Raw genomic sequence first — 8,083 nt, 5'->3', positions numbered from 1 at the left:
TGCTGAGCTGCGCTCTGCTGCAAAATTCCTGCTCAGAGGAAGAGGTATAAGGAATGAGGTGGTCCCATGAGTTATGGCTTAAGGAGAATATTAAAGACCACCTCTAGTGATAAAATGTCTTAAACTATCAAAGCAAAGCAGTGTTTTACTTAAACAAAAGCTTTCTTCCTTTCACTGTCCACTTAAGAGAATTCTCTGTGAGGATCCCAGAGTAAAATAAGACACCATCACGAAACTGGAATCTACGCCACACTCCTGAGGCCCATACTCCAGCTGAAAATAGCTCAAGTGCAACATGTGCTGGCTACACGTATCCCCCTGTGCCTTGTCCTTTAGCTTTTCCTCAGGGTAACTCTTTCCTTTCTTGTTTTCCTAAACTGTGGTGGAGCACTTTAACAAAATGTTAAAAAGTTCGCTTGTTAATTTGTGAGAACCTTACTTCTCTCTGGGAGTTGAAGTTATGCTTTTTACCAGCCAATACCATGACAGAAGTCCCAACAATAGGAGGTGGTGTCTCAGCTCCAGGACTGCTTATGCCATCCCACAGCAATTTCAGGACATCAAAGCTCCAGCCACGCTGGAGGATTTGAAGCACAAAAGGCCCTTCTACTTTGAGATGATCAGAGGGGCTTCTGAAAGCAGGAGGAAAGCAAGTGACAGTTAATGGATGGAGGAGGGCCTGACCTGAGGATAAGGTTAAGTGGTGCAATAATCTCCATCCTGAACTTGATGCTGTGCAGCAGCTTCTCTGACGTGCATGGTCACAAGGGGAACCACTCTGAGCAAACCTCATGGATTTTCTGCCCACACCACTTAAAGCAAAGCTTAGGGTTCTGTTAAACACCTGAATCCTCCCCTAAAACACTTTCTTTTCATTAATTAATGACTACTTTCCTCCACTTTACACTTACTGATAAACTTGCCAATATTTCTGTGCACTGTCCTTTCTTTTCTGCTCTGATTTTTTCTCTCCAAAAGCAAAAAACATCCCATTTTCTAGATCTAAAACATTTCTTGGTTAATTATAGGCTTTCTTTGAAAATAAAAAAAGTTAATGCATGAGTTCTCTTTCTTTGGCTTTGTTGTGAGGGAAGGAATGGTCTGGCTGCAGAGTTGCTTATTTTCAGAGAGCACAGAATGGGCATATCAGTCAGATTTTTGCTTTTCCTTCTTTGAAGGAAAGATAAAACTAGCTAATGAGTTGCAGAGTTTCTCTAGGCAATGGTCTCTCTATGCTTGTTATTAAGACCAGCATAGGCAATATTATCCACAAACCTTATTATGGAAAAATGTTTTAATGTCCTTTTCTCAGAGACATGACACAGATCTTTCCAGTGGAGGAAAAACAGCTGAGCTAAATTTGGAATTTCTCTAAAATAAGAAAGAGACTATCAGAGTCTCTTCTCAAGAGAACCCACAAGGATTTATTCTCCATATATAATGTCCCAACTCAACCCAGCCACACTCTTGGTATACCACTGGGCTGGAGAAGCTCTTGAACTTGCAAGACTTAACACTGACTTGCTCTTCCTGACATAGAATGGTGTTTCAGCATGGAGAAAGAAACAGCCATCTGATTTAAAATAAATCAAAGAATGAATAGAGGTAGGAAAGCTCATCACGATGAAGACAAAAAATGAAGGAAACTCTACTCACTGTTTCAGGACCATGTGTGAAGTTCTAAACATTAACAGAAGTAGCTACATTGAAATACAATATGCCAGCTGAATATACTACCTGGAACTGAAAAATACCAGGCTAAGAGCTGCTAACAGGATCAGTCAAAAGAAATGCTGGGTTAGGAGACCAACACTTGGTATGGAGACAAGGAAGGTCTTGCATCTGAGCTCTGGAAAGCAGATGGAACCCAGGCAGTAGGCTATGCAGTCCAGTAGGTAGCCAAAAAAACTGGAAAGGAATTCAAAAACAGAAAGCATAAAAATAATTCTTCTAAAAAAGTTACTAATCTCCTAGTCAGGATAAAAAGGCTACTAAGGAATAGGTTTGGAAACAGTGGCAGCAGCAATCAAAAAGTCTACTGTATTTGTAACAAAGCTACACAGATATTCTACTCTGACTTGTCTGTGAATTGCACCAATAAGAAAAGTGCAATCAGAATTTTTGAGAGATTTATAACGTAGCTGCCTGTTTAAAGTGTTCATATGAGTGAAGGAAAGATGGGAGGGGATTCAGAAGTGGATGCAAGTTGTTTATAACACAAGCATTAAAGATAGTTATGCTTTTGTTTTGTTGGCATTTAGAAAACACATATGAATAACCTGTCATCTCCACCAGTTGTTCCAGAAAATTTATTCTTCTTTCCCAAAGCAGCAGTGTGTGATTGATCTCTGAAGCAACTGCTGCGTTACAATCCCACAAGTAACATGGAATTGCTGGCTGTTTGTGTTCTCTGCTAAGTTCAGCAGTTTCACTTTATTTAGACTGTAGTTGTTATGGCTCCTGCTTTCAGCTCTAGGAATCCTCAGTCCGACCCTTTGAATTGGCCAAGGGAATCACTGTATCAAAACACTTACAGGATTTTGTGTCAAGGGATCTTCTAGGTAAGTCTCAAAAGGTCAGCATATCTTCAGTCTGCTTGATTGCCCTGAACTGAGAAGGAACATAATAGTGAAGAAAAATCACACATCTCCCAGCCCAGAGGCTGGTTAATAACTGAGGTGCTAATGCGTGGTCATTAGGCTTCAGTCTGACACAGCAGCTTGGGAGGAGAGAAAGGATTTTGTGTCCTTGATGTGTTTGTTTCATGGTAACATAAGACCTAGCAGAGCTCACCACTGTGAACTCACTGTCACTTTTCATTCCCACAGGCACATCTAAGCACCTTAATTTTAAGTTCTAAAGCATCGTATATCCCTAGCAGGAAAGAGAAAAAAAAACCAACCGGGAAAGAAATAAATCCAGAGTCTTAATAAAACAATAAGAAGTACAGCAGAAAGAATAACGAAACATTGGAAATGATTTATGGGTGTAATGGATCACTCTCTATGTCTTTACAGAAAGAAAATACCTAAATTACCTCAGCTTTCATAGTCATATTCCCAGTGACTGCAGATGAGGAACTTTTAAATGTATGTTTAAGACTGGAAATGGTTATAAAAGATCAGAGGCTTTCAAAATTCACTGTGTACCAGGTCTAGTGAGTGTAATGCCAAGAGCAATAAATGACATCTGATCTGACAGTTTCATAATTTTCCTTTGTTTGAGGAGATCCCATGCAATGAAAATGTACAGCATTGTGCCAGGACTAGAAGAAACAGTTAGTGGAAAGGACTCAGAGGTAAGGACCACTAGGCAGTTTCTCATTGGCAATATATAAAAAGAAAATGAACAATTGACTACATGAAGAAATCCCAAGCATCATGGTTTAGATCAAAGGACACTCTTTTCAACCAGGCAGCTGGAAGGTTGATATAGCACTGTTCATGCAGATGTTTGGACAGTATTTCACAAACTCTAATTTTGGAGAGGCCTTCTAAAGGCTGTTGCTCTTCCACTGCTCTGTGCCACTTCTAATTTATCTTAAGCCTAAAATAGAAAAAAAAAAAAGAAAAAAAAAAGAAGGAACTCCGGCTTCTAGTTAAATAGGAGGGATCTTTTTAAAGAAACACAGTAAAACATAAGCTATTATAGTCCAAATCCCATAGATCCTATATCTATGGTAGCCTGGCAGGTCTCCTTTTACCTATATACAATAAAAATGAAGTAAAAGCAAATCTGTCAAAACTCAGCAGGTTTAATTCAGTCCCTTGGTTCATACTGGCTGCATGTGAACAGTGCACAGAGCAATAAATTGCTATACTGAAATCTTGGGAGTTCAGACTTGGTTGTGTGGTTTATCTTTAAAAGTCTGATTCTATCTTATGCTCTGGCTTTTGATCTCTAGCAGACTATGCATCTGGTAACAGCTCTTCAGTCCTTCTCAGATCTATTCTGAGCTGGACCATGTTCACTTAAACATCAAGCACACAAAAAGGTTACTTAAGTAAGATATTGTAGGGGAGCTGTGTTTGGGCCAAATTCTGGGCCAGTGCTCTGAGGTTCTGTTAATTAGTTTTGCGACTTTTTGTTCAATTCTGACTTTCAATTGATGGGGAGTTTTGAGTATTCTTCAAGTCAAAGGGCAAGAGCTTCATTTTCTCTCAAGCAGAAACAAATCTGCTTAGAGGTGCCAGTTTAGTTCTGAAAATGACAACCCAGCTCTGACTGCTTACATTCTCTCTACCACATTTTCTTGCAGGAGAGGAGAAAATACTCAATGTTGCTGCTCCTCTGCCTGCTCCTGGTTTCTGACTCTGTGCTTTTTCATGTATGTTTTCTGATCTCTCCAAGAGCTGCTCATTGTCTGGAAAAGGTGTTACCGTGCGGCAATACCCCAAGGAAACAGTTTCTCCTTTCCTCTCCACGTTTCAGTGTTGCAAGTGCAAGATGTGATGAGGGATGGCTCTTGTCTTAATAATGAAAGAGCGTGAAGATTTCATTGACTTCCCCAGCGTCAAAACTTCACCCTCAGGGATCCATTGGTAGAAATGGGAGGGAATTTCCATTTTCACAGAGAATTTGCAACCCTTAATTGTGTTGAAACCTGAAATATTTTCTTCCCAGGGCAAAGTTCGTTATCTTATTTCAGATGAATGTAGTGGATGAGCATCGTCTGCTGCTGGAAAACATTTAGAAGTTCCTTAAAACTAAAACAGGCATAAAAGAGAAGGAGGGTGGGAAAGGGTTGTTTGCTATTAAACCCCAACACAAACCAAGCTGGGCTTTTTGTCTGTGCCCTTCCCCCTTTTTGTTCACACACTCCTCTTCACCCTTCAGACTGGCTTAGAATGCTAATTTTTCTAATCACTTAGAGAAAGAAAACTATTCTAGAAATAAACTGAAATGTTATTTTAAACCTTGTTTAATGAGACAGGATCCATGCTATAAATAAAATCCTGATCTTCTTAACTTTCAAAAATGATATTTCCCACACCCTATACAACCTGCCACATTCAAATTCAAAGCAAGTATTTGAAATTATTTTTTAAAAAAGATGTGTAATACAAACTGCCAGGTTTGATTTATGAAGAAATGGTTTTAAATGAAAGTCTAATTGCCCCTTTTCACAGATATTTGGGATTTCTCTCCACATAGCAGCAGATTATACAGATGCCTAGAAAGATTCAGTGAAATGACACTGGAATGATAAAGATCTGATAATGTTATTCTTTGCTGGGGTTTCCACCAGTTTCTGAACTTTAAGGTATTCAATTATTCTGTTTTTCCCAAGGGTAAAATATGCATGTAACCCTGCGTTACCACTAAGAACAATGTGCAAACCTTCACACATCAAAGATGTGACTACATGCTTTTGTCTATCCTAATGGTTTGAGAGAAAATCTTGATAAATCAACATGAATTTCTTTTTCTTTTCCCTTTTCTTTTTCTCTTTCTGAAGTTTTGTTGTCTTGATTAGATAAAAAATAATAGGGGGCTGTCAATCTGTTTTCTTTTCGGGTCTTCTCTGTCTCTTTCTAAATTAGTTACAGCCTGCTTTTTGTAGCTTTATAGCCACCCTGACCTAATTTAATTACCATGACTTGGGTGGCTTAAAGATAAATAGTTTTATTCATTCTGCCTACTTTTGTATGTTTTCCCTTTCACACATCTCTCTATATTTTGGCCTTGAGAATTCTTGTCCTCCGTTCTTCGGTAGGTTAACACAAGGTTAGTCATAGCATTGTCCATATTTTCACAAAAAGGCCTTTAATGCATTTAGTCCCTGCTTTGCTCTTTCTGTGCTGTGAGTCTGGGGGCCCCTGTGGGACACGAATGAACATTAGCTGGGGCTCAGTAGCATGAGATGCAAAATAAAGCATCTCTCTCCAGCCTGACCCAGGCCCCTGATAGCAGCTAGGCCCTCGGCCAAGGTGTTCACCCCTTTCTGAGCTGGAAAACCCAGGTAGTGTGTTGGGGTAATTAACTAGGGGTAGGGTTAGGGTTCTGCCTAGGGTTAGGTTTGAGAAATCTAAAGGGCCTCGATGTCATGTTTTGTCTACGAACACTAAACAGATTTTGCAGGAGTTTAAAAATAATTCTTTTGGTGCTTATTGCAGTTCTTAATAGAAATGTAGATATAGAATTTAAAGTGGCATTTCTTGTGTCATCTGTGTATCATCTTAATGCTGCTAGATGAGCCTCCAGCCCTTTCTTTAAAAGGCATCTACTTGGGTTTAAAAGAGTACATTTGAGGTCATTAGCAAAGGAAATTGCCAGCCCTAATTCTGACCTACCACAGGCTTTAACAAAATGGACTTAAAGGAAACCAAACAAATGTGTTTTATGAATCCATGAGCAATATTTTTGTTACAACAAAATGAAATAAAAAGCTGATATGTGCCAGACACCTTGAAATTGCTCTCCTGTGTATTATTTGTCTGAATAAGATAATATTCTTCTGATCTAGTTTTTAAATTAATGTACTTGGCCTCTTCCCACCCTTGTTAGTAAACTAACAAAAGCACTTTATACCAACCACACCACAAGCAAACAGTGAAACAAAAATACTTTCACGCTGTTGCTTCACCCTGTTGGACACCTTTACCTATAATCACAATAATGTTCTAATAAATAAAATTATATCCATACAATCTTATTTCAATACATACAATGCTTTGTTTCCAAGTATAATATTCAAGTGATTTGTTTCAGTATTGTTGGTCTATTTATCTGATGGCAATATTCCCGCAGAACTTACATGAAACTAACCTGAATAGCTGTAAAGTTCCCAGGAAGCTGATTTGCTTCAGAACAGAATATGATATTTCTGTTGCTGCAGAAAAAAAACAAATCCAAACTTTTCATATAAACATTTCAAGAAATATTGCAATCCTCAGCAAAATCACAGTTAACACATTTTGAGAAAATGCAAAACTTCAGGGTCAGAGGGTATTTTTCTCATACAAAAAGGTTCACCTGCAAAGGAATAATTCCAAGACATCCATCTGGACACATCTGAGTGGTTTAATCAGGCTTTCCCATTGTCCTTTTAATATTTAATAATACATGTTTGGAACTTTTCCTTGACTGAACTGGTATATAATTCATGAATACAAACAGACCAGTATTTGACAGCTGAGGCAGCTGCTATCCTTGCCTTTAGCCCCACCTGCTTCCAGTGTGCCATTGCCTCTATGGAAGGAAAAGATGAGCCAGAAGAGACAGGGAAGCAGTTCCTGAATGGCTCAGGCTCAGTTTACTATGGTAACTTATATATACGGTCTGATAATTTAAAAAAATTAGTACTCTGTATGGTAAAGAAGGCACCAGCAGTGGATAAGAACAGCAGAAAGAGGCACACATAAAATAGGATAGGAAATATATGTGGAATATGGAATCTGTGCTGAAGGACTGAAATGAGAATACCTGAGCTCCTCAAGAGGTTCTCCTGACAAAGGCAAAATGTTCCTGGCAAGTGACCGATCACTTCTGCTCCTCTTTCTAGGGAGCTGTAAATCTGCATCTTTATGTATCCAGAGTATTTTGATTTTAAATGCTTCACAAGAGGGTACATCTTCCAGTATGAGAGTTAAATGGTCCTTGACCTCATTTGGTGTCTGTAAATAGTTTCATGTTACCTAAAAGTAATATAAGGGTAACCACAGATGAATTTTAGAAAACTTGATTTCCTATTAACATATCTATATTTGTTACACCCTGTACAAAAATTATGTCAGAATGAGATATGCCATGAGGAAAAAAAAAAGCACAGATCAATTCACTGATCTGAATGTGGATCAAACGCCAACTGCATTTGGCAGAAGCACACATCTGATCATTACTGCAGCCAGATGCCAGGAAATAAAGGACAGAATATGGCATAGATTCCACTGCTCTCATCATGCACATCTGATATTTTGAGCTTCTGAGGCTACAACATGTGGCTCTTCTAAAGAGCAGACTGAAACCTTGAGGGGTTTGTTTGTTTTCCAACTGAAATCTGACATGCATTACATGTGAACATTTGGAAGTCATATCGTTCATCATGCATTACATACAATTGCTTTAACTTTTACGGTGTGCA

At 38.7% G+C, this 8,083-nt stretch overlaps 1 long non-coding RNA gene across 2 annotated transcripts in view; it reads right to left on the bottom strand.

The window, feature by feature from the left end:
• Positions 1 to 554: 554 nt before the first annotated feature.
• Positions 555 to 8,083, bottom strand: part of LOC146437808 (uncharacterized) — a 59,915-nt gene continuing 52,386 nt past the window's right edge. For both annotated transcript variants that reach the window (XR_014851543.1, XR_014851544.1), the window contains exon 5: positions 555 to 7,637. This is a non-coding gene — a long non-coding RNA (uncharacterized LOC146437808). The remainder of the gene's footprint in view (positions 7,638 to 8,083) is intronic.

This window comes from Lichenostomus cassidix, chromosome 4 (genome assembly GCF_008360975.1).
Source record: "Lichenostomus cassidix isolate B80296 chromosome 4, HeHo_3.0, whole genome shotgun sequence".
NCBI lineage: Eukaryota > Metazoa > Chordata > Aves > Passeriformes > Meliphagidae > Lichenostomus > Lichenostomus cassidix.
The sequence above is the reverse complement of the archived record's forward strand: the minus strand, read 5'-3'. Positions and strand labels throughout refer to the sequence as shown.